Below are 26,597 nucleotides of genomic sequence, written 5' to 3' on the forward strand. Positions count from 1 at the left end.
AGTGAATTGGTGCTGTGACCTATAACCTGAACCCAGCTATGTTCCTCACTGTGGCTGCAGACTTGGCAATGACAGACACGTAAAGAAGCGAGGTAATATTTGTACAGCCATGTGATTTATATTCCATGTCGGAGATTGGCTAGGATCTATGACCTTTAAAATTGCACTATGCAGAAATATATATTGTTTCAGGCTGTCTGAAGCTGGAGTACAAAACTGAAAGTAAAGACGCAAAAACAATAACTTATGAATGGGAAGCATAGAAATAGTGCACATAGAACAGACCTACAGCGTCTTAGACTTGCTTTCAAGTAGAATGATAGATCTATAACCCATTTTCTATGTGAATTTAATATAATAGAAAATCTGATTGGTTTGATGTTTAACAGCGTTAAAAAAAGTGGATAAAATATCACACCTGCTTTTATTGTTTCTTTCCATTACATGATTTTACCCTAGCCAGGTTTACATCAAAATACACAGGAGCAATCACTGTTAATTGAATGTCTCACCCAAGTCCCCTGCTATAATCTGTAAGCCTATTTCTAGCAACCTCACAGGAAGAAAGCTCAATATATGTGATCTTCTTGAATCAGTGGTGTTGTTACCACTGCTCTGTAGCTGTTGATGAGGATAGACATAATGTAGGAGGATGTGTGCCTATAAGAACTGCCAGTGTGTGATCTGTCTGTGGGTACCCACTAAGTGGGTACTAAAACTCCCATCACATCTTGGAAATATGCTAATTTCAACCTTATTCCCCAAAGGCCTGCTAATTTTAACCTTATGCCCCAAAGGCCTGTTCATTTCAACCTTATGCCCTGAAGAACTCCTGAGATAGTTACAGCCCTTTATTGTAATTCAAATTCATGATATATACCTATTGATTTTTGAAGAATATAACTTATAAATGCATCATATTTTGCTCAGTCAAGCTGTATGAGTTGATTTACCTGACCATTATCAGGCAAGACAATAACCCATCTCCATCTACAGTGCAGTTCGTTCAAACTCAGGCAACAATGGAGGTCATTAATGTCAATAACACTGACAGGTTCCGGCTTCTTTGAGCTTTTCATGGCTCAATAACGCACATAGCTGCCAACACTGGCACTAGATCTCTGTTTGTTATGGAGGTGTCCCTGTATACCAGCCTGATAGATAGAGACAGCCACGCAGCACAATCTTGCACTACATTGGCACCCATCCTCTCCAATTAACCTGCAATTGATTTGCATGCACTCTGTAGTTTCCATGTTCCATTCGAAATAAAACACCAAAGCTCCTGCTGCAATCTGCCATCTTTCTCCACAGCTTCACAACAACTTTCATGCGAGACCAAGAGTACACTCTTTGTAGTTGCTACATAATTTAGCTTTCCTCTGCTGTTGTCTGATGTTTAACTCTTTGCTAGTGCTGTTATTACCCTCAAATTCACTATTCTACAAAGACTGTACATCCTCTAAGATGAACAGCAACACCTAACTGGGATGGGAGATATTGATCAGTATAAAAGAGGGTTTTATATCAAAATTATCTATACATGGTTTCATAGCAGGAAACAGCCCTGAAGATTAAACAGGGGTGTTATGAGGGGCTGGCACAGATGGCCTCAAGAGGGGATTGTTTGTTTGTGTTCCAACAAGGTCATTGCCAATGAGAGTGAAAGCGATACACGGCTGGATACTTCCTTTTTCCAGCTCGATGAAAACCTCTGATAAGGTAGACTGAGAAATAGTGATGTTGACAACACAATAACTCTACGCTCGAAGGAAAAAACAAGCAACTCCCAATAGCACTTCATTCAGTGATATTTATTTCCAAAAGGCACTCACTACATTTAATGTAATGGTGGCACAAGTAATACTGTGAACAACGTCCAAATAGTGAGCAGGTGTAGCCCATGCTAGATCAACATGGGCAGTTAAAAATGCTATGCTAAACGTCCTCTTCTGAAGCAAGTGGTGGTATACAATCACTTCCATATAGCATTAATATTTTTGCAAAATAGCATGCTTTTGTGTTGCATGTCTTTTTTAATATGCATTTCTTTGTAGCGTTATAGCATTGAGAGTCCTTTGCTGCATTCACACCATGCTAATTCTGCACCCATAGCAATGCAAACACAAGGAATTCAAATTTAGGTGTGTATATGCGTGTGTGAAGTGTGCACGTGCGCGCGGGTGAGAAATTGAGCGAGATATACATAGAGGTAATGTTATTTAACCCATGCATCTTAAAGGGTTTGTAATTAGATTATTATAATACTATTAGTAAACCACAATTGAAATGCAAAGTTGATTCGTGCATGTTTTCAGTGTCATTATCCCGCATCTGTCAGAACACAATGTTCTTTATAGAACACATCAATGTAAAATGGTACACTATGTATAACAAAGATGTCATCTCAGAGTAACACACTGTATTCAAGCAAATCCTTGGATTCTTTTAATCATACATGTTACCGCCAAAGAACCTCTGTGTCCCAAATTTGACAGTATCCTGTCTGTGCAATTAGGGCATTTTCTCCTTCCTTGCATTGTGGCTAATCTTCTGCTCCATTGTCATAAACTGTCATCTTCTGAAAGCCATTCTAAGTGCAGCCAAAGCTCCTCTTTTACAAAGTGTGAATGCAGCATCCTTTAGTCACATTTCAACGACAACATTAGGACCACAAGCCCTGAGATTCAAGTTTTAAAGAAAGTTCATGAAGTTGGTAGCGTAGTCATACACTTAGACATTAAACAGCTTAGCTCATGTAACATGCACACACAATGTGGCTGTGTTTATTCCTTTTTTTATCCATTTTTCATAGAGTTTATGTATTGTGATGGAATGAGACCAAATGACCAAATCTGAGTTACTCTCCAGTCTTTCACAATGTTTGTTCTTCTCTCAGCAGCTCAGTTCTTTGGTCCTAAAATGACCTCAGATAGTATTTAGGACTATCAAAGTCCACTATGTGCATATAGGTCCGACCCTCCCCAAAGAGACATCATAGCAGTCTGCTACTGCATTTTATTTACTTTATCATTGACTCTTCTGATTAGCAGCTATCTTCTCTTCTCTCAAAATAAACATGACCATCATTTTGGTTGTTCTGTACCACAAGAACACCAAATCTCAATATTTTACCACGTGATTGTAGAAACTGATGATGCCCATGTCTTAACTTCAGGTTATTACGGCACAGTGAATATTGAATAACATTACATAGCACACAGGGACAACTGTTCCCCCAATATCAAGCACAGAGGAGTGAGAGAGATGTAAGGCACATACGGTAGTGATGTTTAAAACGTAATATTCTCAGGAGAAACAGCCAACAGTCTTAAGGATCCATCTGGATATGCAGCTCCTTTTCTTCAAGTTGAAATGTCTCCTCCTCAGTTTCTTTATCTTTGGTCTGTAGTGGTATGAATGGTACTGTAAAACCGTTCTGGGGCTTGCACACTTCCACGAACAGCGGCAGATTGGACAGGCTGGTGTTGAACTCTTTGTCTAATCCCTCATCTTGCTCCTCTTCCTCCTTCCTCTCCCCTATCTCCATGGGCGGAGTACTATAGGGCCTGCATCGTAGTTCATCTGGGATGTTTTTCTTCAGCTCGCGGTTCTTGCTCCTCCTGGCCAGCTTGGTGACAGAGCCCAAGCGATTAAAGATGTTGTCCTCCGAGGCGGCCACATTGTCAGACCGGTGTGGATCACACTCGGCCCCTCTCAGACGCAGGTTGTTGATCTTGGTATCAATGCTCTCCTGGGACGAGGTCTTGTAGGGGTTGGTGTCCAGGCTGTTGAAGACGGCACGGCGTTCCGGGGAGAGCATGTCCATGGAGACGGCCCGCTGGTCCAGGCCCAGCTGACGGCGCTCCATGCTACGGATGGTGGCGGCCCGCTGGAGCTTGTCACTGACCTCCACGCTCAGGCGGCGCCGCGTCTCCCGAACTCGGCGCGCACGTTGGCCTTCCACTCAGCCGCGTGGGCCTTGATCTCACCGACCTTGTGCATGTCAAGATAAAACCAAGGTCATTTCACACCATGAAATACTATAACGCATGGCCATCCAAATTAACCGACTATTACCTTTAAAGGAATAGTTTACAGAATTGGTGAAAGTAATTACCCACTGGGCACATACGTTAGTTCAACGTCTCAACATTTGGTTGAGTTGTCAACCAATGTGAATTCAACGTGAAATCCACAAAACATTTCACATTGTCATTGGATTTAGGTTAAAAGTTGGGTGAAAATGTTTTAATACATAAGCCCATGTAGTATTCAACTACAACATTGCAGTTCTATACCATAGTAGTATACCGTAGTCATATCATCTTACCTCCTCTTTTGTCTTCTTGGACAGAACCCTCAGCCAGTCACCGATCATACTCAGCACAGCAGCGAAATAAGCCAAACCCACCAGGATCCAGAACCACACCAGTGGTCTATACCAATTACGATACTCCACCCTCCGGTCCCCTCCTGTAGGATGTAAACAAACAATGAAACGGTCAGCATGATGAGACCTGGGTCATGTTCAGGAGTGCCAACCATATCAAAATATTTTTTAACTGAAACCAAAAATGTGTGTTTCTTATTGGATATGCAGTCCCTCCATGTTTCAGTTCATTTTCTTCCGTTTGGTGCCTAATGAAAACAACCCTGATAGTCAGATTATTTTGGAACATATTTTATTATTTATTTTTGATCCCTTTTTCGTGGTATCCAGTTGGTAGTTACAGTCATAAATCCAGAGAACAGAAACGACCAAAGCTAATTTTCTGAAGATAAGCGTTTGTGTGTCAAAGAGCGATTGGAAAATAAATTATAAGTACGGTCGCGGCAGCAGCTCTGTCAGAGAGACCGAGCTATGACAGCCTGGTAATGGACATCAATTTCACTAAGGCAATAGACAATTGCTTTTCACATTATGAACCCTCTCCACGTTCACTAAGACCCCTCCATGAATGATAAATATATAGCCACAATAGAAATGGCACAGCAGGAAGAAATGACAGACACCTCCTCCAACCATAATAGAGTTTATTAAAGCTAAATGAATGGGTACAAACAGTTGTTAGAATGATAAATGTGGTCATATATTCAAAAAAGGCACGAGCACATCTGATCTGATCTTTTTCACCAGTGCATGGTAATAGTTGAATAAGATGATAAAAAAGAAGAAACCCGCACACTGCTCTTGATAGCATCACTGCTCTTTAATAAGTTTTACGTATCGACCACAAGGCCTTCGTCAGAGCAAGAACAGTGTGCGGGTAACACTTTCATTTAAATGCTTTATTAGTTGTTTTAAGCATGTACTCTATGAGCCTTTATGATGTCTTAGTATAAAGCTTATACCGTGATGTCTGACTCAAAATGGCAACAATTTAGAGATCATTATCAGATAAAGATCTGTTTATGGCACTTTCACTGCCTAAACCTTACAGTACAGAAATACGCTAGCTCTCACCTGCCACATAGTCTCCTATTCCAATAGTTGTCAGAGTGATGACAACAAAGTAAATGGCCTCCAGTCCTGTCCAGCCTTCTATGTGTTTGAAGATGACTGCAGGGATGGTGACGAAGAGGATGCAGCCCGCCAGGATGAAGAGTAACGTGGAGGCCACTCGGATCTTTGTCTGGCTGATTTGGTTCTGTTTGTGCTGGGGGAGGAGAAGAGGACACACACACAAACAGGCGCACACACACACACAAACAGGCGCACACACACAGTGGAGGCGATGGAGGTCATTTTACCAGAAGGCACACAGTGTGTTGTCGTTCTGTGGTGGCATCCCTACTGAGTTCTAGTGATGACATTTGTGACTAACAAGGTGGCATCTATTTATCCACTCTGACACCGCCTAGTGATGAGCTAAAGATGCATAAGATGCCTGATTAGATCAAATGAGTCATAACGGTGGTTGAGGCTGTGGGCTGTCACAGAGGCATAGCTCACTCAGTACAGCTTTCACCCCAGGGGTATATTCATTATGCAGATTGTTGCAAAACGTTTAGCCTGTTCAAAATGTTTTGCAATGAATACGAGTTTCTATTGCACAAATTCAGGTAGGTCCCTACCCATTTCTTTCCATTTGGTTCTTAAACAGTGAAGGGTTTCCGTTGCGAGGCGTAATGAATACCCCCCAGGTATTCCTGTTAGACTGCAACACTATAAAACCCCACAGGACAGATCGGAGCTGTTGGGCCAATCAGAGTAAAGCATGACAGCCATCGCCCCCTGCTCATTAACAAGCAATAATGTAGACCCCATACATCATTAACAGAGGATAATACCTCACTCAGTATGTGCAAAATTTCACTTTCAATTTGGAAATCTCTCTAATCTCTAGTCCAGGGGTATTCAACCTTTACCCTACGTGGTCCGGAGCCTGCTGGTTCTGTTCTACCTGATAATGAATTGCACCCACCTGGTGTCCCAGCGGAGCAATTAGACAATGCAGTGGAACTGGCTTGGAGGTCCAGAGTTGAGTTTGAGGTCTCTAGCCTATCACCATCTCACATTTAAAAGTTATTTTGATAATCAATAATAATTCTTATAGTACATCAAAATAGCATCATCATTATTCATATTGTTCATGCTGTGGATTACTGTATGCTGTGAACTTACTCTGAACATTTTCTCCACCTTCGCGATGCTTTTCACAAAAATGGTCCCTAGCTGGTCCCCCACACCGGCTAGCAGAAACCCAAACAGAGGGATGCCGAATATTGCATACAAGATACAGAAAATCTTCCCGCCCTCCGTGCTTGGGGCAATGTTACCGTACCCTGTGTAAGGAACAGAGAAGGAGAAGAGGATGTTTTTCAGATGTGAAAAGCCCTAAACCTTTATATCTTATCAATGGCAGACAACCAAAGTGGGTTTGTGCAATACCAAATCCATCTCCTCTTCCCCATAGACTTATACACACACTGCTATCTACAAAAGGCCAACATGGGCTGTCTGCTAGCTAAGCTTCTTCCCTTTGTCCACCGCTTGCAGTCAGTTTCCACTTGGAATCACAGAAGGGGGTATAGGCTAGACCAACTCTTCTGATTTAATTAGAGACATGCCACTGAAATGAAAGTGAAAGGCCTCCTTCCGCCCCTCCATCAAACTAAAGGCCTCCTTCTTCCCCTCCATCAAACTAAAGGACTTCTTCAAACTAAAGCCTCCTCCATCAAACTAAAGGCCTCCTTCCGCCCCTCCATCAAACTAAAGGTCTTCTGCCCCCCCATCAAACTAAAGGCCTCCTTCTGCCCCTCCATCAAACTAAAGGCCTCCTTCTGCCCCTCCATCAAACTAAAGGCCTCCTTCTGCCCCTCCATCAAACTAAAGGCCTCCTTCTGCCCCTCCATCAAACTAAAGACCTCCTTCCGCCCCCCATCAAACTAAAGGCCTCCTGCCCCCCCATCAAACTAAAGGCCTCCTTCCGCCCCTCCATCAACCCTAAAGGCCTCCTTCTGCCCCTCCATCAAACTAAAGGCCTCCTTCTGCCCCTCCATCAAACTAAAGGCCTCCTTCCGCCCCTCCATCAAACTAAAGGCCTCCTTCTGCCCCCCCATCAAACCAAAGGCCTCCTTCTGCCCCTCCATCAAACTAAAGGCCTCCCGCCCCCATCAAACTAAAGGCCTTCTGCCCCCATCAAACTAAAGGCCTTCTGCCCCCATCAAACTAAAGGCCTTCCGCCCCCCATCAAACTAAAGGCCTCCTGCCCCCATCAAACTAAAGGCCTTCTGCCCCCCATCAAACTAAAGGCCCTTCTGCCCCCCATCAAACTAAAGGCCTTCTGCATTCAAACGCCTTCTTCCATCAAACTGAAGGCCTCCTTCCGCCCTTCCATCAAACTGAAGGCCTCCTTCCACCCCTCCATCAAACTAAAGGTCTTCTGCCCCCCCATCAAACTAAAGGCCTCCTTCCGCCCCTCCATCAACCTAAAGGCCTCCTTCTGCCCCTCCATCAAACTAAAGGCCTCCTTCCGCCCCTCCATCAAACTAAAGGCCTCCTTCCGCCCCTCCATCAAACTAAAGGCCTCCTTCTGCCCCCCATCAAACTAAAGGCCTCCTTCTGCCCCTCCATCAAACTAAAGGCCTCCTTCTGCCCCTCCATCAAACTAAAGGCCTCCTTCCGCCCCTCCATCAAACTAAAGGTCTTCTGCCCCCCCATCAAACTAAAGGCCTTCTGCCCCCATCAAACTAAAGGCCTCCTTCCGCCCTCCATCAAACTAAAGGCCTCCTGCCCCTCCATCAAACTAAAGGTCTTCTGCCCCCATCAAACTAAAGGCCTCCTTCTGCCCCTCCATCAAACTAAAGGCCTCCCTGCCCCTCCATCAAACTAAAGGCCTCCTTCTGCCCCTCCATCAAACTAAAGGCCTCCTTCCGCCCTCCATCAAACTAAAGGTCTTCTGCCCCCCCCATCAAACTAAAGGCCTCCTTCCGCCCCCTCCATCAACCCTAAAGGCCTCCTTCTGCCCCTCCATCAAACTAAAGGCCTCCTTCTGCCCCTCCATCAAACTAAAGGCCTCCTTCCGCCCCTCCATCAAACTAAAGGCCTCCTTCTGCCCCCCATCAAACTAAAGGCCTCCTTCTGCCCCTCCATCAAACTAAAGGCCTCCTTCTGCCCCTCCATCAAACTAAAGGCCTTCTGCCCCCCATCAAACTAAAGGCCTTCTGCCCCTCCATCAAACTAAAGGCCTTCTGCCCCCCATCAAACTAAAGGCCTTCTGCACCCCATCAAACTAAAGGCCTTCTGCCCCCATCAAACTAAAGGCCTCCCGCCCCTCCATCAAACTAAAGGCCTTCCGCCCCTCCATCAAACTAAAGGCCTCCTTCTGCCCCCCATCAAACTAAAGGCCTCCTTCCGCCCTTCCATCAAACTGAAGGCCTCCTTCCGCCCTTCCATCAAACTGAAGGCCTCCTTCCACCCCTCCATCAAACTAAAGGTCTTCTGCCCCCCCATCAAACTAAAGGCCTCCTTCCGCCCCTCCATCAACCCTAAAGGCCTCCTTCTGCCCCTCCATCAAACTAAAGGCCTCCTTCCGCCCCTCCATCAAACTAAAGGCCTCCTTCTGCCCCTCCATCAAACTAAAGGCCTCCTTCTGCCCCCCATCAAACTAAAGGCCTCCTTCTGCCCCTCCATCAAACTAAAGGCCTCCCTGCCCCCCATCAAACTAAAGGCCTCCCTGCCCCTCCATCAAACTAAAGGCCTTCTGCCCCTCCATCAAACTAAAGGCCTTCTGCCCCCCATCAAACTAAAGGCCTTCTGCCCCCATCAAACTAAAGGCCTTCTGCACCCCATCAAACTAAAGGCCTTCTGCACCCCATCAAACTAAAGGCCTCCTGCCCCCCATCAAACTAAAGGCCTTCCGCCCCTCCATCAAACTGAAGGCCTCCTTCCGCCCCTCCATCAAACTGAAGGCCTCCTTCCACCCCTCCATCAAACTAAAGTCCTCCTTCTGCCCTTCCATCAAACTGAAGGCCTCCTTCCGCCCTTCCATCAAACTGAAGGCCTCCTTCCACCCCTCCATCAAACTAAAGGCCTTCAATGTTTTGTTGTTCAATGGTTCTGTTGAAGACAATGTTATGATTCCACACCTATAACACAGCGGCAGAGCAACACAGAGACAGTTTCCTGGACCCTGACTACGCCCATTCCATTTTCTGGACAGAAATGAACTTTCCAATGCATATTCTCCATTAAGTGTAGTTTTTATTCCGGGAAGTAGACATTCTGGTTCCCGGAAACTGGCCCATACGGTCCAATGTAAATGGCACTACCTCAGGTAAAATGTTAGAATGTTTCATCAACCAATGCACTTGACTTGAATTACACCAACACTGCCTGATAACTACTCCAAACATCCTCATAAATCATTCCTAATCATTCCTAATCCTGTTGAAAATGAAAAACAAACCAACAAAGCAGTAGCGAACCACAAATGTGAAACATCTGGTTTAGCTACATCAGCTTTCCACCATTGTCAAGGAGATAATGGACACCATTCCTCACTCTGACAGTAGCATGACTTCCAGGAGCAGAGCAGCTCACTTTATTTCATCTGACAGGAGCCTCATACTCACACACCAATCCCACATTGATCTCATATCAAAACCCCTGAGAGGCAGTTTGCTGGTATGGACCTTATTCACAGCTACGGGGGTAGCTAATAAATTATCCTGTCTTTTCAAATCAGTGACGTTGACAATACCATTCTTGTGAGTATCACAAATGTAATACTATTGTTTTGCAGCGGATATACGCTGCACCGGCAAGATTCTAGATCACCTGTACTCCACATAGAGACGCATACAAAGCTCTCCCTCACCCTCCATTTTGTAAATCCGACCACAACTCTATCCACAACTCTATCCTCCTGATTCCTGCTTACAAGCAAAAATTACAGCAGGAAGCACCAGTGATTCGGTCTATAAAAAAGTGGTCAGATGAAGCAGATGATAAACTACAGGACTGTTTTGCTATCACAGACTGGAACATGTTCTGGGAGTCTTCCGATGGCATTGAGGAGTACATCACATCAGTCACTGGCTTTATCAATAAGTGCATCAAGGACGTCGTCCCCACAGTGACTGTACGTACATACTAGAGGTCGACTGATTAATCGGAATGGCCGATTAATTAGGGACGATTTTAAGTTTTCATAACAATCGGTAATCAGTCATGCTACTGTCACAGTCCGGAGCCTCTACACCTGTTGTATTCGGCGCACCTGACAAATAAACTTTGATTTAATATGAACTATCCAAATAAAGTGTTACCAAGGCTTTTATCTACAGATAACACTTTAGGAAGTTTTCTGCATTGTTTTCAATAGAGCACTTCACTTCCTACCCCACAAGAAAAGTTTAACTTAAAAAAAGGAACATTGGTCAATGAACAACAGCCTCAGTGTGAATAAGGGGATCCAGAACAATCTATTGCCTTTCTTAAACAGGTTGAATAATGGTCAAGAATAACAGGTAATGTAACTACAGATGTGATTGATCACATAGGCCTCAATGGAAATAAACAGAGCAGGTATGTGTCCAACAAGATGAGCATTTAGATAAATATGTGTATGCGCCCAATAACATTTGATTTGATGCTATTACCTATGGTTGTGATGACTGTTCCGGCGAAGAAGAAGGCACTGCCCAGGTCCCAGTGACTGGAGTTATAGGATGTGTCTCCTATCGGGCTGACACCAGCATTCACAGCATCTACAGAGTGCTGGACACACAAACGCAAAATACATTCACCAGTTTAAAAGGAATTAGACAACTTAATGTGGATAAAGATGATGGTATTATGTTCAAAATGGCAGCATTGTTTGGTGGTACAGAGTCTCTTGAGAGTTTCTCTTTCAGTTATCCTACAACTGTAAAAGCATGTGTTGATTGCTAAACCATAACATAATTTGCATGTTGAATAGCTGAATTCTCAGGGGGGCTTTCGCATAAGGATCTGTCAAACCTTCCCATGTGATTTCCTAAAGGAGCCAGTTGCGTAACATATGACTGCTGTGTAGCTTAGCGCTGACGACGACTCTGCACGGTGAATCATCAGGACAGTGCCACACACAGAGAGAGAGAGGGCACAGGGCACGTGGGGCGGGCGGGGCACATGATGCCCACGATGTCCTGAGCAACCCTCACACTCTGTGCCAGTCTTCCAGTCTACACGTCAGGAAGCCGGCATGCCAGATGGAACATCGGCGTGTCGCGCAACAGGAAGTAGCTCAGGGTGTGAGGGATGGTTGGTGGGATAGGTGGAAATGGTTGAAGGCCAAGTAAACAAGAACAGAGCAGGAGACACCATGACAGTCCAGAGGTAGGGGACAGAAAGAGGAAAACGGGAGAGGACAGAGGGACCTGATTGTATCTGATCATCACTGACCATGCTGATAGCGGCTTGTGTAATGAAGGTGGATTTTCAAACCATGCTTGAGTGATGACTAACCTTGCCTAAGACCTGAAGAATTTTGTTACCGTAGCTACAGCGGGCTAACACAGTATTGTGATGCGCAGGAGACCTGGTTTTGAACTCTGGTTGGCTACACATGCAATCAGCTCGTTTTTCCAAACTGACAGTCTAATCATAGCTTATGTCTGATGAGCAGTTACTGTACATCTGCCCCAGGCTTTGTTTGGATCATCACTATATAATGAAACAAATCTGACTAAGATCTTTGGACACGCTAAACTTTGAAGCACAAAATACCTTTTTATTTACTGTGGTAAGACTTTACTATTCATTCAATGGCTCTCATGTAACAGGTTGTTGCTTTGCATGAGAATGGTTTCTCAATCAACTTATCTAGTAAAATAATGAATACAAAAAAGCTCCAGCCTATTTGAAGTGAAGAGGAAATTCAGCAAGTCTTGGAGGATAAAAATTATTATTTATTGTTATCGCATTTCAGGTTGCTTTTAAATCAACTTCCACTGTCCTCCAAGAGTTGCTGAATTTCCTGTTCACTTCAGTTTGCTCCTCAATTCATGCACCTTGGTTGGAAAGCAAGAATAGCAGCTGTGATCCTTTCCCTGAGCCCCATCCTTTCCACAGATTATTAATGACATCTAAATGAAACCCCTGCCTGTATCAGAGGACTGGTGAAGACCCGGCACTGGGCAGAGCAGCAGCATGCCTGGATAATGAAAGGTGAGTCAGCGCTTCTATCAGAATGGGTTTTGCTTCAGGACACCTTGAATGAGTTCCAAAGAGATCAATGTCATCTCCATTAGAAGCAGCCATCGCCATCAGGGATCTGCACTCTGAAATACAGATACAGGATCTTAATCCTGCACACCAGGAAATGCAAACTTAGTGTATTCAAGGTTTGAAAAAGGTTTCTAAAGTTTGTAATTTCCACTTTAAAAAATGTCAGACTTGATTTGCCCTAACTAAAAATGTATAATCCTCCACAAAAAACTCCATTAATTATAATCCACACAATAATTCACATTTCCTGTTGCTGCAGGCTTATTTTCCTGCAGTGAGAAACTGGTCGATTTAAGATCCTATATCTGTATGCATTTAAAACATAGGGTATGTAGGATCTGATAGGAGTAAAACATGCCTGAAAGATCTGTGTTAAGGCAGAGTGGGTTGTGAGGTCCTTCTTTAGCCTCTGTTCAACCACATGGTCTGCATTGCTTCTGTAACTTCCTAGTCATACAGATGTAGGAACTTCATTTGAGCCAGTTTGCTGTAGCAGCAATATAATCATGCAGAAACAGGAAATGTGAATTACTATGTGGACTATAATTAATGAACATTTTTGGTAGGGGTTTAAACATTTTTAATTAAGGCAAATAACACTCATTCTCTCCTAATGTGCTTGTGTAGACATTCTTCTGCTGAACCTTGTATGTTTGTTGAGCTGCCTTCTCAGTTAACATATGTATGCCACATGCATGTATCTTATTGTCGGGATGCACAGACACCACATGCAGTAATGTGTGAAACTTGCCAAGATAACTTGGTTATATTGTAACATTTTGTTATTGCCACTTGTGCATTGCAGCAAGAGACTAGTACTAGTCATGAGTTGATATAGGGGGACTAGATTCTGTAGTGGATGTAAGCTCAAAGTCACTCCCTAGCCACATAAACAGTGAGAGAAAAAGTGCTGTAGAGATTCCACAGGAGAAGGTTGTCACTGTGTTCGCCACAGAACTGACACAGAGTACAGGGGAGATATATCTCTCCCCCCAGTAGTCTGGCCCAAACTCTGCTCTTCCTGGCCCTGCCATGCGCTGCCTGTCCTGTAGGCTCTACCTCTGGGCTAAGAAACTAGAGAAGCAGCTTGGCACGCGTCCCAACACTGTTTATCATATGCCCTTTTCTCTGCCAGAGTAATCACCTTTCACGTTGGATTGGAGGAGGATGTTTACGATGCTGTGTGCATAGATGAAGAGCGGTGGGGTGATACCCAACACTATGGCTGTGATTGTAATTAATAAAAGGCACCAGGGTAGGACCTCCGTGGGATGGAGCGACACGCCAGGGTAGGACCTCCGTGGGATGGAGGACACGCCAGGGTAGGACCTCCGTGGGATGGAGTGACACGCCAGGGTAGGACCTCCGTGGGATGGAGTGACACGCCAGGGTAGGACCTCCGTGGGATGGAGTGACACGCCAGGGTAGGACCTCCGTGGGATGGAAGGGATCGAATGACACACCATACACACCAGCCTGCACCCTGCCTCATGTTTGACGATGCTGGTTTAGTTGTTGACAACAATATGATCTGGCAATATACAGTACCCAAACAATGAGTCAGAATAAAAGGCAAAGTAACCAAATGGCTTCAGAAAATATGAAGGTCTAATGATCCTCTAGATTCAGTGTGATGGAAAGACCTAGTCACCAGAGTATTGTGGGTACTGTAGTAAATCAAGCTACACTCGTAACATGATGTGGCACATTACTGGACTTTGAGGGATAAGATACTGTAATGAGTAATCTGTTCAATCCCAAGCAGCAGTAAACCCCCCAGAGCAGAGACCCGGAGAAACAGTTGACATTCTCCCAGCCCACTTCCATACATCCTGGGTCCTCCAGAACAATAGCCCCTAATGAATAATTCATTCAACAGCAGATGCTTTTAAGACTTGGGGCATAATTTAACCTCCCTGGGCTGAAAAGTTAGGCAATTATCTATGCATATATTAGAGGAGACACTGTTGCTTTTACCAACGAAGAACATGCCTGAAGACACTTTTTAAACGTTAAGCACTCCAAAGATGATGGTTCAATTTGAAATCCCATTTTAGCTTTTAGATGACAAAATACCTTGCATGCTGCCGCATACGAGTCACAAAAATCCACTCAGGAAACAAAGTACATCTATGCCTAACACTCCTATGTCAGCTAATATCAGTGTAGAAATGTAAAATATACACTACTGGTCAAAAGTTTTAGAACACCTACTCATTCGAGGGTTTTTCAGTTTTTTAAAACTATTTTCTACATAGAATAATAGTGAAGACATCAACACTATGAAATAACATAGTAAAAACATAATGTAGTAACCAAAAAAAGTGTTAAACAAATCTAAATATATTTCATATTTGAGATTCTTCAAATAGCTATCCCTTTGCACTCTTGACATTCTCTCAACCAGCTTCACATGAAATGCTTTTCCAATAGTCTTGTTGGCTGCTTTTCCTTCTCTGTGTGGTCCGACTCAACCCAAACCATCTCAATTGGAGACCAGGTCATCTGATGCAGCACTCCATCATTCTCATTCTTGGTCAAATAGCCCTTACAAAGCCTGGAGGTGTGTTGGGTCATTGTCCTGTGGAAAAACAAATGATAGTCCCACTAAGCCAAAACAAGATGGGATGGCGTATCGCTGCAGAATGCTGTGGTAGCCATGCTGGATAAGTGTGCCTTGAATTCAAATTAAATCACAGACAGTGTCACCAGTAAAGCACCCCACACCATCTCCTCCATGCTTTACAGTGGGAAATGCACATGTGGAGATCATCTGTTAACCCACACTGCGTCTCACAAAGACATGGCGGTTGGAACCAAAAATCTCAAATTCGGACTCCAGACCAAAAGGAAAGATTTCCACAGGTCTAATGTCCATTGCTCGTGTTCCTTGGTCCAAGCAAGTCTCATCTTCTTATTGGTGTCCTTTAGTAGTGGTTTCTTTGCAGTAATCAAATTATGAAGGCCTGATTCACACAGTCTCCTCTGAACAGTTCATGTTGAGATGTGTCTGTTACTTAAACTCCGTGAACCATTTATTTGGGCTGCAATTTCTGAGGCTGGTAACTCTAATGAACTTGTCCTCTGCAGCAGAGGTAAATCTGGATCTTCCATTCCTGTGGCGAACTCATGAGAGCCAGTTTCATCATAGCACTTGATGTTTTTTGCGACTGCACTTGAAGAATCTTTTAAAGTTCTTGAAATGTTCCGTATTGACTGACCTTCATGTCTTAATGTGATGGACTGTCGTTTCTCTTTGATTATTTGAGCTGTTCTAGCCATAATATTTTACCAAATAGGGCTATCTTCTGTATAACACCCATACCTTGACACAACACAACTGATTGGCTCAAACGCATTAAGGGGGAAATACATTCCACAAATTAACTTAAGGCGGCACACCTGTTAATTGAAATGCATTCCAGGTGACTACCTCATGAAGCTGGTTGAGAGAATGCCAAGAGTGTGCAAAGCTGTCATCAAGGCAAAGGATAGCTATTTGAAGAATATAAAAACTATTTTTTTATTGATTTAACACTTGTTTTACTACATGATTCCATGTGTTATGTCATAGTTTTGATGTCTTCACTATTATTCTACAATGTAGGAAATAGTCAAAATAAAGAAAACTATTTTGACCGGTAGTGTATATTTTTAAGGGACAACGTATTTTGGGTTGCAGATGCTCTATATACACTGAAACATGTCAATTAGTGCTGAGTTGCCGGTGTAAACTCTGCAGTAAAATATCCATTCTGCATTCTAAGCAATACAGGGCCAGAGCATGCAGTGAGGCATGGCAACTGCGTTGGCATCCCTCCATCCCCTAGCACCATTTTCCAGAGAGGAATTCATCCGAAATGTGACAGCCCTCTGCTTTAGCCCGTTTCCCTACTGAGTTCTACTGTAACTAAGATAAACATCCACCTCATTTCACAGTTAAACAGTTCAAACAAAAACAATTACAAACTCTCTCACTTCCCTTCATTGCACAAACCCCAGATCCTTGAGTAATAGCGAGCGAAGAGTATCCAAGTCATTAATGATTACAGTTCACACTGGCATCTTTGTGTTTCACCGTGTATCAGTGAACCGGCCAGGATAAACTCCTCTTGGACTCTCTACCTGGCAATTTGTTTCCATACACCAGTGGCACAATGGCCTGCATTGTCCTGCATTATCCTGTCCTGTATTATCCAGTGTTTTACAGCTGAGGGGTCAATATCTGGCTGATTCAAACACTGTTTTACGAGGATCTGGAAGCGTTCAGCCCTGAAAACCCTGCTGGCGCTTGCAGAAGTGAGAGCGCTGCAGTATAAGTCAAATAAAGCTCTGTTTATTTGGCTTCTCCTCACCAGATTCACTTCTTCACGGTTTTCATTTTCCAGGAGGAGAAACATTGGATTGAAGAAGCTGTTGTTTTCTGGAAGCTGTCGTGAGCTGGGTCCGAGAGGTTTGTCTCAATGTCCTCTGGACCTTTGTAGCTCAGTTAGTAGGGCATGGTGCTTGTAATGCCAGAATAGCGGGTTTGATTCCCGGGACCACCCATACGTATGCACGCGTGACAGTAAGTTGATTTGGATAAAAGTGTTTGCTAAATGGCTTATATTATTATATGATTCTATCAACTAAAAGGGAGTAGGACTCTTAATAAGAACAGGCAGGCATACCCTTCCAAGTCAAATGGATCAAGATTAATCTAAAAGAGGAAATCTTTAGAATGACTTCATGTAAATAGCATACAATTGCATGATAGGGGTATCTGCCAACTTTCTTATTAGCTGTAGATAGACCTGATGAAAGAAAGGGAAGTCAGTATTGCTAATGAGTTACATAATGTATTCCTGGTTGTATGGACATCTATCATTGCTATCCTATGATACAGATTAAATAATGCCACACATCTGTGACGGACGAGATTCGAACCGGAGTCTACAGTGCGCCACAAGACTGTGTTAGCCTGCTAAACTAAAGCTTAGGCATTAGCTTGGGGAACTAACACAGATCTTTAGGATTCAGACTTACAATTCTTATCAATCATGCATGGTTCAGTGAACCACCGCCATTACACATCTACCTAGATGTAGGAATTGTCAGATTGTCATTCTGATCACTATTCTACCACTTCTCCTCAGTCGTGTCTCTGAGCAGTTATTATGCCAACCACGTTCCCCGTGAGGCACTAAAATAACGAGTGTCATTAGGCATCACAGCGAGGAGAGTTTGGTGGTGGCAGCCAAGGTCTGAATTACTCCACATGCTGGCACGCAGGCTTCTGGGCATATTGGCCAAAATTGCACACATACGGCATTTATCAATCATAATGCAGAGTCACGCCCACAGTATGGTGGTCAGTGGTCGCTTTGAATTCAGTGTGACACAGCTAGACTCTATAGTTATGTTATTACACTAGCCTGTTTAGTGTGGTTCCCATCTTATTCCAGGATGGCTGGCGGTGTTTAGTGTATAGTGTTTGTGTGGGGCTTGGCTAGCTTTGGATCAATACAGAGTTCAGGTTTCAGGAGACCTGAGTCCCCACTAGGGACCCCAGACAACTGGAGACAGGAGAGCTCCAGTATCGACTGCAGACTGGCCTAGTGGCTGCTGCGGTCTTTCCTTACCTTGATGAGCGCCTCCAGCTCCGTCGGTGAGACACAGGGGTGTTTCTGTAGGAACGCTGCCTTCTCCGCAGTGATGGTCACCTTCTGGTTGCTCTCGAAGGGCTGCTCCAGGGCCCGGAACACCAGACCTCCCCCGACCAGATAGGCCACCACAACCACGAACACCGCCACCACCGTCTTCCACTTCATGACGGTAAACAGGGGCGAGCCGTCCTCACCCACCGCCTCCATGCTGGCCACCATGCTGGCGGGCCTTGACGGAGAGAGTCGGGGAACAGTGCAGCCCATGGGGTTCTGCATGGTGGCCACACTGGCCTGCACCAGGCTGGAACTCATCATGCCTGGCTGGACCTTCTTTTGGGGGAACAGATTGGTCTGGGCTGCCACTGCAGAGAATAAAATGATGAAACACTATTGTTAGGAGCTGCACTGTGGGTAAATTTCAATTTGTAATCACACACTGGACAATCCAAAAATCTATGAAAGGAAGGGGTGGAATACACTACCGTATGCATGTCAGGAATAGGTGAATAACCTTGTAAGAATACCATATGGAACTGGGCTTGATATCCTGGGCAGTTTGGGCTTCAGTCTATCAGTCCCAGGAGTATGACAATGAAACAGTAGTGGAGTGTGTCTTGATGCTTGAGGTTTTGAGATGGTAGAGAGAGCGAGAGAGACAGAGAGACAGAGAGCGAATCTCAAAGTGTTCTGTGGGCTTTCAGAAAACCCATTACGGTTAAAAGCAGGCATCTCAGAGCGCTATTTCAGCCAGTGGATTCACAGGATCTGGACTGGCATGGCTCGTAGCCTCAAGCAGGCTGAGAATGCTATGTTATTATGGATTAAAAAGTGAGCCTTCTATATGAAAAAATTATGGGTTGGTAGATGATGTCCTAATACTGTACTGTCTGAATAATATTTGAAAAGAAAACCGGGGGTTAATTTTCTGTTTGTCCTCTTGTGATATGGATTTGTAGTTATAAACATTCACAATTCATAGCCAAAGCATTGAAATGTTTTTTTTCCAGCTGCATTGCTTCTTTTTCATGAGCCTCATCGTCATACCTTCAAGATGCTCGTTGTCATCATCACATTATGTAAGATTATGCTTAAAAGTTTTCCGCAGTCCATTTGGTGATGAAAACCAATGGAATTAGTGCTGGTGATTTATGTAACCATTTAATAATGTCACTGTAAGGAAAAACATTCACTACAGTGGTCTTGCAGGTTCAATGAATTTTGATGAGCAACGCTAAACTCTGCCTGCCACAAAAGGAGAATAATTGTATGTGCAACACTTGGCTGCATGTAGCCCATAAATCACGGCTGACATTTCTCCCAGAAGGTCATACTGATGATAACAGCTAGACAGGTAAATCACTTGCTTCACTGGTGGTTGGAGAGGCGGCTGGGTAAACATGTGACCGTGCACGAGAAGAGGGCAGCCGCATGGACGTGCCATACATGCAAGATTGGCGGGAACTATCCATGCAGAGCTTGAGCTCCGATGAGGTCATGTGTTTTTATCCCATCTCTCAATGGAGCCCTATACTGCAGCAACTGTAACACACCAAGGTGTCTTTAATGGCATTATATTAACCGTTTAGCCTTCACCTCAACTGACTAGAGTGTGGCCATTGTCAGTTCCCTCAAATAGAACATAAACAAGGGCATAGACCTTGGTGAGTGACTAAATTATGTTCACATATATTTATACATAAAATGCCAATAGGAAACATGGTTCCTCTTCCGACTGGGTAACAAACTGGTTGAATCAACGTTGTTTCAATGTAATTTGTCAACATATTGTGATGTGGAATCAACATGGAAAATACATTGGATTTGTAAAAAGTCATCAACGTAAACTGTTTTTGAAGGGTGACATTTCAACATAGAATTATGTCATCATGGTAACCAATGTTCAACATATTTTACACAAGGTTTGGCTATGTTGAATTTTTACCTTTGAAACAATGTCAGATCTGCAACGTTATATCCACCATCAGAAAAAAAGAGAACTGGACAGCACGTCCTACTGGAGAGTTGATTTACCTACAACTATCCATTTGGTCTCCCATCCAGGATTTTAACCAAGCCCAGCCATCCTTAGCTTTGATATTGTTCATTGACAATTAACAATGTCCAAGCGTGAGAATGATGATTGAGAGGTCTCCTAATTAGGGTTGGGATCATTCTGAGGAAACGTTCACATGGTATGTTTAAAAGCAATAATTGATTATATTTCTCTGTCCGCTTTTGTATATAATCTAGATCATGCATTCTATTGTACTAGGTACTGATTCATCGATTTTCTGATGTGTTTTCTTGCTTGATCATGTGACATGTGCAATTATCCTTGAAATAGAAGCCAGGTGTTTGTGCCGACCACAGAAGGTTGGTGGCACCTTAATTGGAGAGGACGGGCTCGTGGTAATGGCTGGAGCGGAAATAAGTGGAATGGCATCAAATACATCAAACAGATGGTTTCCATGTGTTTGATGCCATTCCATTCGCCTTCATTACGCCCATTATTATGAGCCATCTTCCCCTCAGTAGCCTCCTGTGGTGCCAAGATTTACACTGAGGCCGAAATGTTAGTGCGTAAGTTGAAAACAAAACACAATGATTTTTTTGGGGCACCCTGATGTTTCAGTAAAGATATTTATTCTGCACTCAGGACTCAGTTTTGGATCTATAATTTTTGTTTGACAGTGTGCAGGTCTCCATCTCTTCCACTATTCTTATTTTGACTCCTACACACCTGGAACAGACACTATTCAGTAGTAAGGTCCTTAAAAAAAAAAGAACAGACGACCTCGGTCATTTTGGGGTTGGGATCAGAGCCATAGCCAACATGTGGCTCCGAGTGGGATGAAACCAGGGCCTACTCTATGGGGTGGAGGGGCCAGGCATATAATTAGAAAAGAATCGAGGACCATCATGTCGAGACCAATGCCAAGCTCACTGAGCAACCTGCGAGCAGAGGTGGGGGAACCTAGAACATTTTCAACGTGTGTTGCTCCCTGTACACTTTCTACAGGAAACCCAGTGGCTGCACAGTACACTGGGGAAAAACTGAAAATAATTATTGAGATGGAGATGGACTGGCCATCTTTCCACGGTGTCAGTCATTCTGATATTAAGTGAACATCACAGAGATGCTCAGTGAAATCAAATCTACTCGTGCATATGGCACAGATGTAAGCCAATCTTTAAATGTATTGCTCCTTGACCCTTCTAACAAGTTACTGCTATCAGAAGCTACGGATCTGCACACCGGTGTCAAACTTTTCCGCAGTTCATATGGGTGTGTTGAAAAACTGCAATGTGGTGCTGGATTCGAAAAGCTCAGCGAGGCATGCCAGTAAGGCACGAGCACACCAGATCCAAGGAAACGACGGAGACTCATGACTAAAACTCTGTAGAAATACGGAGTTGAAAGCAAAGTGGCTAAGCATGATGATGGAAGCGAGAGGAAGTGTAAATGTGCTGTGCTGGGGGATATATGTCATTACGATTTAGCGAAGGAAATAGTCAATGTCGACTGTGCTGTTGGCACTGAAATATGGATTAACATTTGGGGCATCTACAGTAATGTGTGAAAATTCCAATTCCACTAGGGCTGGGAGGTATCCCGGTATTGATGCATGGACTGGTTTGGGTTTTTACTTTACCTTCTATAACAGTATTTGAACATTTGGTTTGTTAAATGTGATACGCAGTGTGTAACATCCAATTTTATAGTTTCTCTCTCTCCCCCATGCCACTTTCCACACAGACCTAGCCCCAGCTCCTGTCACTCAAGGAGCGCTTTTGTTTTTCCTCGACCACAACACTTGCGTCCAATCTGCACGGTCAATGCAGCATATGCAACAATGTTGATGACAACGATACAGTTGACACTTTGCTTTTAATATAAATCTACTAGCATTCTATAATTACACTATTAGCTTGTGTTTCTTACATCTGCAAACCGCTAGTGTGTCTGTTCTTAGCAAGACGTTCCTAAATCTTGTTAGCCGCTTACGCTAACCGCTAGCTAGCTAATAAATGTACTGAGTAAGAGCATGCGTAATTAGCTATACAAGCCTGATAATACCAGTGATGGTGTAGACCTAAATCAGCATGTTTGTGAAACAGTATCTTCTAAATTAGAGGTAAACGCAAAAGCAAGAATATGTTACTTCATGTAGCTAACTAAGAGAAAACATTCAATGTAGCCAAAGATTATAGGATCCCGTAGGAAACACCTATCAACACTTCAGTTCCTACCCTGTCACAATAACTCCTCCCTGGCATCTTCATTCGTTGTCATGTCAAACACTGTATTAAAAGTGCCCACTATTATACACTGCCCAAAAAAATAAAGGGAACAATAAAATAACACATCCTAGATCTGAATGAATGAAATATTCTTAATAAATGATTTTTTCTTTACATAGTTGAATGTGCTGACAACAAAATCACACAATAATTATCAATGGAAATCAAATGTATCAACCCATGGAGGTCTGGATTTGGAATCACACTCAAAATTAAAGTGGAAAACCACACAACAGGCTGATCCAACTTTGATGTAATGTCCTTAAAACAAGGCCCAGATTGCTTGCCCATATTGTGCAGCACTATGTGGCAGTGTGGAAATGATCTCAAATGCAGAAATTTATGAAAATTATGACTTTTGGAGGGTTGAAGTACAATTGAACAGTATAAAACAATCAGAATGCAGAAAGACCCATTGAAATTACTTAGAATGTATGTGTTGCCACCCTAGGGTAATGCACTACTCAAAAACATAAAATACCATCAAATCTGCCAAATCTGCCATTTTTTAAAAAATATCATGATATAATATTTGGGCCATATCACCCAGCCCTATTCCACACTATGAAGAATGTATTCAGTAAACACAGACACAGCATGTTATATCAATGAAAAGCTCAGCTTGTCCAGCTAGCATTTGAGAGTAATCTGACAAGTACATTTCACCAGGAAGGAGAATTGAATCAGAAACTTCAAAACATTATCGAGTAGGCTGCAACTCTTCTACATGGTAAGTGACAACATTTATGGCCCATGCCGGAATTATTCATTCCAATTTTTTTATGTAATGTTTAGTTACGTTAGTCCTATGCTTTTTGCTTCAATCCACACTAGATTTATCCGTGATTCTTCATGTCCCAATTGATGGTGCTGTTATAATGAGCACATCTTGGGCTACCAGTCTTCATGGGGCTTCTCTTCAAAATGGCATGCATTCTTATGTACAACATTACAGTTGTGTATGTGGCAGCATTTCAGATAGGCCCACATTTTTATGTCGCAGTACTATATGACCAATACAATTTGTGTAGCCTACTAAAATAAGTAGTGAAAATGTTCAATCGGTTATCATTCATTTGCATTACACAGTCGTTATGTGATAGGCTACTGTAAAACTGATGTCAATACCATGAAAACAACACACAGACATTTTTTTGCCCTCCTCCCTGCTCTCTTGCTATAGCGTGTGTGCGGTTTGGCTTTACTATCCTTGTGGGTACCAGAAGTCAGAAAAGGACGATTTGGACAAGCGGGGACATTTCAGACGGTCCCCACTTGGAAAAGGGCCATTTTAGGCTTAGGGGTTATGTTTAGAGGGTTCGGGTTACAATTAGGGGTAGGGTTAGGTTGATGGTCAGAATTTAAGGGAGGATTTTTGAATGGTAATACATTTAGTGGTCCCCACAAGGATAGTAAAACAAACGTGTGTTGCTCTCTGAATGGGAATTTACTTTCATTTGTGGCAGATTCAAAGTGGCTACTGTCATGTTGGGCATTTAACATCAGATAAGGGTATAGAATAATGAGTAGGTTTGAATTAGTTAGTTTATCTGAAACTCTCCCACAGAAAATAATGCGCACCTGGTTGGCTTACCTTAGGTTACGTCCATTGCGTAGTGAAACAAATTGGACAGAAATTAAGCTATGAAGCCTGTAAGAATCTTTCATAAGTTAGTGGTGCTCATCGTGTCGAGCTGTTCTGTGCTTGTTGGTAGGCGCAAATTGTGTGTTGGCCTATGGCAGCTCAGGCTGCATTTCGGATAAACGTGTGTCTTAATGGGGCGCATATATTTCGTGTGTTATTATATGAAACGGTTGTTGATGTGTATGGCTACATTTCAAATACATTTTTGTACATTCGAACAGCAGTAGGAACACTACCTTGTTTTATTAGGACTAAAGCGATACTTGCTGATTAAAATGCCCCCTCAGGCATGTCATCCTGGTGCCAGGCCTAGATGAAATGTAATCATAATGAGTAAGACAATTGTGGTAGGCTATGCGCCATTCCTCGTTGGATAGTGGTCATGCAACACATGCTCCTCCTGTACACATTCACTGCTGTCATAAATTGAAGTATGTCAGCCAACAGCAGTTTTATGGTTATCAATACAGTTAAAGTTCCACCTATAGTCCAATTATATAAAGGTTAGGCTATTTCAAGTATGTTTAATTAAACAAATAGCCTATAGTAGACTTAGGGTAATCTTGGATGCTTTAAACTCAATCGTTCTGCTTATATTGATTACCAACAAACGTTCCAATACAAACCTGGCGAAGGGTTGGAGTGCCCGGGTTTTCTTGGGTTCTCTGTGGGAAATTTCATCTTGATTTTCGGTTTGCCACAATGGACCGACCCTTGGCGAAAACAACTGACTGGAAACAACAACAAAAAAACCTTGTCTTTATGTGAAATCTTTCAACGCCCTTTCTATTGAATCCTTTGTTTTTAACCGAGAGAGAATGGAGAACGGTAGAGAGTAAAAACACATAATCCGTGTATTATTTTGCTCGTCAGTGGAACGAGGTGTACACCCGGGTAAAAAGCTCATTACAAGCTCCACTCTCCCCGCAGCAGCCTCTACTCTAGGTACACCAGCGCGGCGCTCACTCCATATTGCTCGTTGCACCACATTCCACGCCAGTCCTTTTGTATTGTAAACAACTACAACACGTAGGAAGAGACCGGGCTCCTACAGCGTTGACGAACTTCACGATTACATGTTCAAGAATTGCTGTCTCTACCGCTGTAACAAATGTAGACTGTTCAGAAAAGGACTAAGCTAATTGGGTGATGGCGCGTGCGTCTCTCTCCCGCTCTTTTTAATGCTAGTGCGCCAAGAGGTGTTCTTACGGCAGCACTCCAACCCCGGGAGGCATATGCCATCCAAGTTCAACATGGATAAGTCAGGTTTGCTAGCATTGTAGATGGGCAAGGCATTGATTATTAAAACAGCTTGTCTTGTTAGCCAACCTTTCCAAAAAAAACGACGCTTGAATAGGCTGTGTCGAGCATGGAGCTCACGGACAAAAGCTCCCCTTATGAATGAGGTTGAATGCGGCAGACCCCAGGTATTGAATATACCAGGTGGTGGTAGCAGATAGTGGATACAGTGGTCCCTGCGGCAAAGCTTTATCATAACTCCCTGTGTTTCTGTACACATCATTACAGTATCCAAACATGCAGAAGAAATCAATCACCAATGGGTATCTCTGCCCACTTCTCATTTTGAGTTGTTACATAAATATTTTTGGCGTACAACTTACAGTATTTTGGGGTCAGACAAAGCATTGGCATGAGTCATATGTCCATGAAAGATTAGAAGTCAATTTATATTTTTATCCAAAAAATAGGCTACTATTTTGTTTTTCAATGTTCCTAAAAGGACGGTTTGCATAGTTGATGTGTAGTGGAGGCACACAAGCATAACGAAAGTTACATATTGTTGGGTTATTGGCCTAATAGAGTAGGCTATTTGCCATCGTTCATAGTCTACTCACAATGTCATCATAATAATGATGGTGATGATGATGATGATGATGGTAATGAGGATGATGATAATGGTGATGATGGTTGATGATGATGATGACGATGATGATTGTGATGATGACGATGATGATGGTGATGATGATGAGAAGAAAATAGATTCCTTGTGGTCAAAGTGCAAAGTTCTGCCCAGCAGGTGCATCTATCAATGTATGATTTATTCAACTCAGCTCAATAATGTTTGAATGAATCTGTGGTGATCAAAAATAACCTCTGAATTTCAGGTAAAGCTGTACCGTTATGATAAATAATTCCTGGAGGTGTACACTTACCTGAGATGAATGTGTCATGATTCATGGATTACATTCTCATGAAGTCCAGTTCTGATTTACCTCCATGACTCCATGACTACTGATCTTACACCTGCAGTAAGGGGCTTTAGTTT

The 26,597-nt window shown here is 43.2% G+C and overlaps 1 pseudogene; it reads right to left on the bottom strand.

The window, feature by feature from the left end:
* Positions 1–1,799: 1,799 nt before the first annotated feature.
* LOC127931427 (potassium channel subfamily K member 10-like) lies at positions 1,800–25,180 on the bottom strand (annotated as a pseudogene).
* Positions 25,181–26,597: the final 1,417 nt, after the last annotated feature.

Source organism: Oncorhynchus keta, chromosome 8 (assembly GCF_023373465.1).
Source record: "Oncorhynchus keta strain PuntledgeMale-10-30-2019 chromosome 8, Oket_V2, whole genome shotgun sequence".
NCBI classification, from domain to species: Eukaryota; Metazoa; Chordata; class Actinopteri; order Salmoniformes; family Salmonidae; genus Oncorhynchus; species Oncorhynchus keta.